Genomic DNA, 7,995 nt, shown 5'->3' with positions numbered 1-7,995 from the left:
GGTGTCACCTCACTAAAGTGGTCCACAAGTGAAATGACCTGTCAATAGGAGTAACAGGTCAGTAGGAGTGACCGGTCAACAGGAGTGACCGGTCAATGAGAGTGACTGTTCAGTAGGAGTGACGGGTCAATATGAGTGACCGGTCAACAGGAGTGACTGGTCAATAGGAGTGACCTGTCAATAAGAGTGACTGGTCAATAAGAGTGACAGGTCAATAGGAGTGACTGGTCAGTAGGAGTGACAGGTCAATAGGAGTGACCGGTCAATAAGAGTGACTGGTCAGTAGGAGTGACTGGTCAAAAGGAGTGACCGGTCAATAGGAGGGACTAGTCAATAGGAGTGACTGGCCAATAGGAGTGACTGGTCAGTAGGAGTGGCTGGTCAATAAGAGTGACTGGTCAATAGGAGTGACAGGTCAATAGGAGTGACTGGTCAATTGTAGTGACCGGTCAAAAAGAGTGACTGGTCAGTAGGAGTAACTGGTCAATAGGAGTGACTGGTCAATAGGAGTGACCTGTCAATAGGAGTGACTGGTCATTAGGAGTGACCGGTCAATATGAGTGACCGGTCAACAGGAGTGACTGGTCAATAGGAGTGACTGGTCAATTGGAGTAACTGGTCAATAAGAGTAACTGGTCAATAGGAGTGACTGGTCAGTAGGAGTAACTGGTCAATAGGAGTGACTGGTCAATAGGAGTGACCTGTCAATAAGAGTGACTGGTAAACAGGAGTGACTGGTCAATAGGAGTAACTGGTCAATAGGAGTGACTGGTCTATAGGAGTGACCGGTCACTCCTACTGACCGGTCAATAGGAGTGACCGGTCAGTAGGAGTGACTGGTCAATAAGAGTGACTGGTCAATAGGAGTAACTGGTCAATAGGAGTGACTGGTCAATAGGAGTGACTGGTCAATAAGAGTGACTGGTCAATAGGAGTGACCGGTCAATAGGAGTGACTGGTCACTCCTTGGTTAACAACGGCGGGTCACTGGTGTGAACTACTGAAGCGTCTGTGGACCACAGGAGGCGACTCGCTGAAGCAACCTGGGAAGAACTCAAACTGATCAACAGTACTTGATTACCAGTGACGACTAAAGTACAGGAAGTAATTTATGATTCAAGTTATTAATGAAAGAAATCTGGGATTTATAAATTAATTGTTGAAGGGAGGTTAAACTACTTCAGTGGAATGAATCACCGAGGGTGATCTACTAGTAATTTAGGTTAGATTGTTAATAAAACAAATTGTGTTATTTATTTAGTAACAATCAGAAGTAATCCAGAAGAAGCTTGAATTAATTAAGTAAAGTCATTATTTATTAATTAATACAATGAATTACTTAAATGCACTAAACCATTAAAAATGAATTAAATGCAGCAATATTAATTAAATAAACTTGTGATTTATTAATTAATAATTCTGGATAATTAGATCCTGAGATGAAAGAAAACCACTGAAAAATGATTAAAAACAATCTTGATTATTAATTAAATAAATTGATTAATTTAATAATTAATAAGAAATACTAATTATATATCTGCAATGAAGTCACCGACCAATAGCTTTAGAGGAAATTCAAGTTGTGATTAAATTAACTGAGTAATAAATTAATCAATAACAGTGTGAGAAGCACCAAAATGATTTAAAAGCACTGCGGCTTATTCAAGTAATAAATTAGCCAACAACTCTTAAGTGTATTAAATTACTGAAAGTGTTAAAATCATTGAGATTGATTTCAACCGTTCTAGTTATTAATCAATGAATATTACCGTTACTTAAGCAGAGAGTCGGGGCTCCAGCTGAAGTTAGGATCTTAAACTAAACATCAGTCTTATTAAATGAGTGAAGTTCTTCTTCCTGGTTGGAATGAGAAGCAGAACTTTAAATGAAACAGGGAAGGAAGGCCGGGAATCCCAGCACTGACTGTTCCAACCAGCAGTCGTCACAGAAAAACACCAAAACCACCAAGAATCCTTCAATTCAACTACTAAGTGTTTATTAACAAACGTCTAGTCCTGAATCATCAATCTACCAATCACATCTGATCAATAAACATCAAGTCACATCTCATCAAACAACAACAAAGAAAGTGTGTGTGTGTGTGAGAGAGAGAGAGAGAGAGAGAGAGAGAGAGAGAGAGAGAGGAACGAGTGTGTGTGTGTGTGTGTGTGTGTGTGTGTGTGTGTGAGAGAGAGAGAGAGAGAGAGAGAGAGAGAGAGAGAGAGGAACGAGTGTGTGTGTGTGTGTGTGTGTGTGTGTGTGTGTGTGTGTGTGTGTGTGTGTGTGTGTGTGTCTCTCTCACACACACACACACACACAGAGAGAGAGAGAGAGAGAGAGAGAGAGAGAGAGAGAGAGAGAGAGAGAGAGGAACGAGTGTGTGTGTGTGTGTGTGTGTGTGTGTCTCTGTGTGTGTGTGTGTGTGTGTGTGTGTGGGTGTGTGTGGGTGTGTGTGTGTGTGTGTGTGTGTGTGTGTGTGTGTGTGGGTGTGTGGGTGTGTGTGTGTGTGTGTGAGAGTGTGTGTGCCTGAGTGGAGAATGAGTGTAATGACCACAAATGTCCACCAGAGGGAGGTAGTCATCACCGGTTTGTTTGCTCTGTATTTCATTGTGGTAAATTTTACTGTGGTTTTAATGTAAAAGTACTTTGTAACTGAGTTTAGAAAAGTACTCTAGAAATCAAGTCATTATGTTTGCTGGTTATGTAACCTCAGAGACTTTTCATACTTGATATGATCAAGATAAAGAGCAGCTCCACCAGAGTCTTTCTCTACTGGACAGCAGCTCCTCAGGATATCACTCATTTGACAATTGGGTGGAGATGAGGAAAGCAACACTCCTCTGGGTGGAGACTCCAGAGAACTGCTCTGCATTGACATAGAGCATCAAGAGACAGGTTAGTTTTATCCTACTGATGATGTGTTGCTGCTCAGTTTTAAGTTTGTTCCCACAAAGAGCCTGAACAGGGACTTGAACCCTGGACCCTCAGATTAAAAGTCTGATGGTCTACCATCTGAGCTGCCCAGGCCTGCCAACACAGTGTTGTGTTTCCATATGATTCTCACTTATGAGTGAGACGAAGCAGACACTGATCCTGACCACCAAGGTGCAGAAGTGGAGACTCTTCTTGCTGTTTTGAAACTCAACAAATGTTTCGTCCGTTGATCCTTCCTGAAGATGCTTCTGGTTTTCCTTTTTACATTTCTTTAAACTTTACATCTTGTTGCCACCTGGTTTGCTCTGGTGACCTGGTTGGTGCACACTGCTGAACGGGACTTGGTGAGTGGGAAAAACTAACTTATTTTCATGTTAAGGATATTTTCTCCATCTATTTATTTAGTTTTATGGACATGGAGAGCTATTATAGCAGAATTATGCTGTTTTATGTTACTTTAGTGGATCAAAGGGCAAATTGGAGGCGTAATTGAAGCGCAGCCGTGATGTTTTTCTCTCCGCGTGATGTCGGCTGGAATGCAGCTTATTAAATTCAAATAAGCTGGAACTTTTACAGACTTTTACTTTAATTTAAAGCCATGTAATGTGAGATATAAGTTACCTAAGCATATTATTTCGTTCATACACCAGGCCTTTTAAGGTTGGACCAGGAGAATTCTGACATTCCCTCAGAATTTGGACTCCAGGTTCAGGAAACCCGATGGCGAGCCACCTGAGGAACCATTGAACTGTGTGAGTCCTGAAAAGCAAACCCCCTTTTGCTGGAGGTTCTGTGGGTTCATCAAAAACTGGTATTTCTCCACACTCCTCTGCAACCTGCAGCTCTGGGAAACATCGGATTCATGCATGAAGGAAAAGAGACATTTGATTGTTCAGTCGTTTGCTGAATTAGTTTGAGTTGTGATTTTACTTTTTTTTACTTTTGTCAATCATACATGAAATGCAACATGGTGTTAAATGAACTATGGTTGTGATTTCTGTGCAAAGCTGAAATGGTTAATAATTGAAAAGAACCTTAATCAACTGGAATTAGAATTTTGGAACTAAAGAAATTAACTAAAACTAAACCATGAGTTAACTCGGATAGAAAAAGTGGAAAGACAAACCTTGAATTTAAATAACCTAATCCAAGTGAAACTATTATCTCAAAGCCTAAAGGGCTATTCCTCTAAAAAAAAAAAAAGGGAATTGGAACTTGTTCATTGTATGTCAACTGTCTGTTAATTACATGTCAACTGTTTCTGTTTTAATTTTATAAACTTAAGCCGGCAAAAATTCAAATTATTCTCTGGTCTGTGGTCTTTGAAGTATGTGGTACTCATTACTGCTCCAGTAGTCGAACCTAGCACTGACCCTAGTACTGATTTAGGCACTGTAATGACTCCAGAAGTGTTACAAAAGCCAAACCAACCTTAAACACAGAGACACACAGCAAGCCTTGTTGTGTTGATGTAATCTAAGAAGTAAAGCTGAGCTCTGCAGGAAAATCCTAGATTGTGTCATCCAAGTATTAATATTCCAGAGTGCAGTGAGAAGCTGAACACCACAGTGGAATCTGATTACATGAACATTAGTCTGAACTACAAAACTAAACTTTGATGTTTCCTTCAAAACCAAAACACTCAGAAATAAACTCTTTTTTTATTACTGATAATGACTCATCTGAGTTTTAAAAACTAACCAACACAAAACTACAACTTTCAAAATACCAACTTCAGGGTTAATTGTTCTAGATTTTTCCCTCAAAGTGTTTTCTGACTGACTGGACATTGTATAGGGAATCAATTATACAACTATTTTAATGAGCAGTAATGAACTAAAATCAACAAAAGGCCAAAGGTCAGATTACAGATTGAAATCCCACATATCACAATGAAAAGATCCTAATATTGTAATGTTGCCTTCACAGTCAGACGTCTTTGTTGGTGCAAGCTGCTTCTATTGCTCTGAGAGGATCCAGCTGCTTCTGTTGCTCTGAGAGGATCCAGCTGCTTCTATTGCTCTGAGAGGATCCAGCTGCTTGGACTCTTCCACTGCAGTAACTTCATCTGGACGTCTGGAAAACACAACAACATTCTAGTGACGTATCATTAAATCATCATGTGTTACAACAGGAGGAGTTCAAACATGTTGAGCTGGACACAGTTGGACCATCAGAAGAACACTGATGACACAAAAAGGTTCCTGTTTTTCACATTAAAATGACCATGGGTGGTGTAAAGTAAAGTAACCTTGCTCCAACATGACTAATCCCAGCAGCCAGGATTAAATTACTATTGATATCTTTTCAGAGCCTGTAGAGGGTGAGCATGTTACTGCAATCAGCTCATTCACTTTATATTCCAGCAACTTCTTCATTTCAACACTTGTCTAAAACAACTGACAGCAAATATTGTGCATCTAAACCCCATGGAGGACCAAAACTAAATAATATTGCTTCATATACAACCGAAGTTTTGATTGATAAATAAATAAATAAAGCAATTCATTGCTTTAAAAATGTGACATGAATTTACATCTCTGTATTCATTTTAAATGCCTGGATTAAATTACAAAAACAGTTATTTGATGAGAAAACTCCAGCACATATGAGATTTACAGGAAGAAACCATTAGTAACATATCAAGTGTGGAGAGAGCTGGATTTATCTGCACCCCACCTCCAGCTCCTCCACAGTAAAAGATTAAAACCAATATCAAACTCTCCACATTCAAACCAGCACATCAATGAATGTTTCTGAGCAGATAGAACATATTTACCACACATCATTTTATAAAGACAGTCTACAGCATGAAACAAAGCTCAAATAAGATCCTGCTAAATCCTCAAAGCTTCATTGTATTAGCTGATAAACAAGCAGGGCATTTTGGTACGCAGAAAAAAACCCCATCTGTTTAGTAAAAATAAAAATCTGCTGTCCTGCAACCAGAAACTTGTTCACAGAAAGCCGCCATGAGGACAAGTTCCACGTTGATAGCTAGCTAGCAGGAAGTATGGAGGGGCCTTTACGTAATACCAGTTGGTCTAAGGTTCTTAAAAAACTATATCAGTTTGAAGAACTTAACGATTTGGTCCTAACACTGCCCCCTGGGGGACGCCACAAACAATGTCCAAACATTCTGAACTGACATTACCCAACTTCACAAACTGTTGTCTCTGTCTTAAGTAGCTTGTAATCCATTTTAATGCCACACCATTCCAGTTTATTGATTAATATATCATCATTTATTGTGTGTAAAGCTTTTTTCACATCAATCAATAACCCCACTGTATTTGTCTTTGTTCTATAGCATTTGTGATTTCCTCAACTGATTCTACGATTGCTAATGATGTTGATCTGTTAGAGCTGACTCTATACTTGTCATGGGACGGAACTGAGGCTCAAGTGCAGACAGCAAAACAGGAGACACAGAATTTGATTCACAGATTTATTTAAACTAAAGGAAGAGCGGGAACAAAAAAATCCACTAAGGCAAAAACTAATACTAAGGAAAAAACAGAAAACGATCGGGAAACTCCTGACGGAAAAGCTACTAGAAAACAAAGTACAAACGATTGCAGCCGAAGAGGATGGGCGGAGGAGTCTGGCACAGGAGTGGGGAGAATCGGCTGAAGAGGGGGAAGGTTAGAGGGGATCGTAGATCCAGGCAGGCAGAAAGCAGACAGGAATCCAGTGGCGCATAGGACCAGAATGCAGTAGATTACAGTTTGGCATCGGTTCATGTTCAGCTGGTGTTTATATAGAGGTGCAGGTGGGGAGGCCACTCCCCGCCGCAGCTGGAAGCAGTTGAGTTTATTGGAGGTGAGGTCATGCCCATGAGGCAGGGAGGCCACCAGATGGCGCCAATGGACCAAATTAGGTTTGAGAAGTGGAGGGCATGACAATACTGGCTGTCTGTGACTACGTTTCTAAAATGCTTTTCTAAAAATCAATCCAATCTGTTGTTGAAGAGTGTTTCTGATATCTTGGAGAATTGAGGAAGTAGTGAGACAGGCCTGTAGTTTGTGAAGTGGACTTTGTTCCCAGTTTTCTCTCGAAGTATTACCTTTGTTATTTTCATTTGGTTTGAGCCTATTAAGAAATAAAAATACAATTCTATAAGAGACATGGTTGTCAGCTATTTATAAAACTGTCAGTTGTTTATGAAGCTGTCAGATTCCAATGCATCGGCGTACGTTTTGAAGACTGGCAAAACTGGGCGAAGCTGTCAGTAATAGGTAATAATAGTAAATCCTCTGGAGGTAATGAAGTGGACTGGACCTCTCCGATAGTGGCAGACTTGACAAAAAAATATGGCACTGATTGAACCAAAAAATCTGATTATGGGTAAAAGATTTTAAACTGAGAAAAAAAAAAAAAAAAGAAAACGGTTGAATTAGAAGAAGCATTTTCTCAGGCCAATCCTTCTTCTCCTCCCCCATATGCTGGGAGACATCTCCCTACCCCCTACTCCTTCTCTGTATCGAGGTTGCTATCTCTGGAGGCTTGAGGAAAAACATGGACGACTGGGCCCCTCCCCGGCGCTGCGCTCGCCCCCCCGACGTCGCTGCAGCTCTGTGGACTCAGCTCGCTCCTTCTACAGGTGAAAGAAAAAATAAATAAAATGAAGATGACCAGCTCCTGGCCGTTGCTCCGTCACCGCATCACACACGGGCTGGAGGAATCTATAACACTCTGACCGGCCTCCTGAGAGGCCCTAACAACGGGGCCTCTTCCTCCTCCTCCTCCTCTTCCTCCTCCTCCTCTTCCTCCTCCTCATTAAACCTGGTGAGATCCACACCCTGCCCATGATCGAGTCTCCAGGTGCCGACAGGAACCCCGTTCTCATCCTCTGCCACATGGACTCTCAGTTGCTTGATGCCGCTGAGACCTGGCGTCCTCCCATCAGTCAGGGAGGAGAAAAGTTCACTGACGCCCTCAAAGGCCTGTTCAGGGTCCGGAGACCCACAGCTGAAGAATTCTCCCGCCTCCTCAAACAAATCCTGAATCCAGCAGAGTACAGACTGATCCAAGCCAAAGCGGAGGACAACAGAAGCATGA

The sequence above is a fragment of the Lipophrys pholis genome, assembly GCF_963383615.2.
Source record: "Lipophrys pholis genome assembly, contig: SCAFFOLD_24, whole genome shotgun sequence".
NCBI classification, from domain to species: Eukaryota; Metazoa; Chordata; class Actinopteri; order Blenniiformes; family Blenniidae; genus Lipophrys; species Lipophrys pholis.
The sequence above is the reverse complement of the archived record's forward strand: the minus strand, read 5'-3'. Positions refer to the sequence as shown.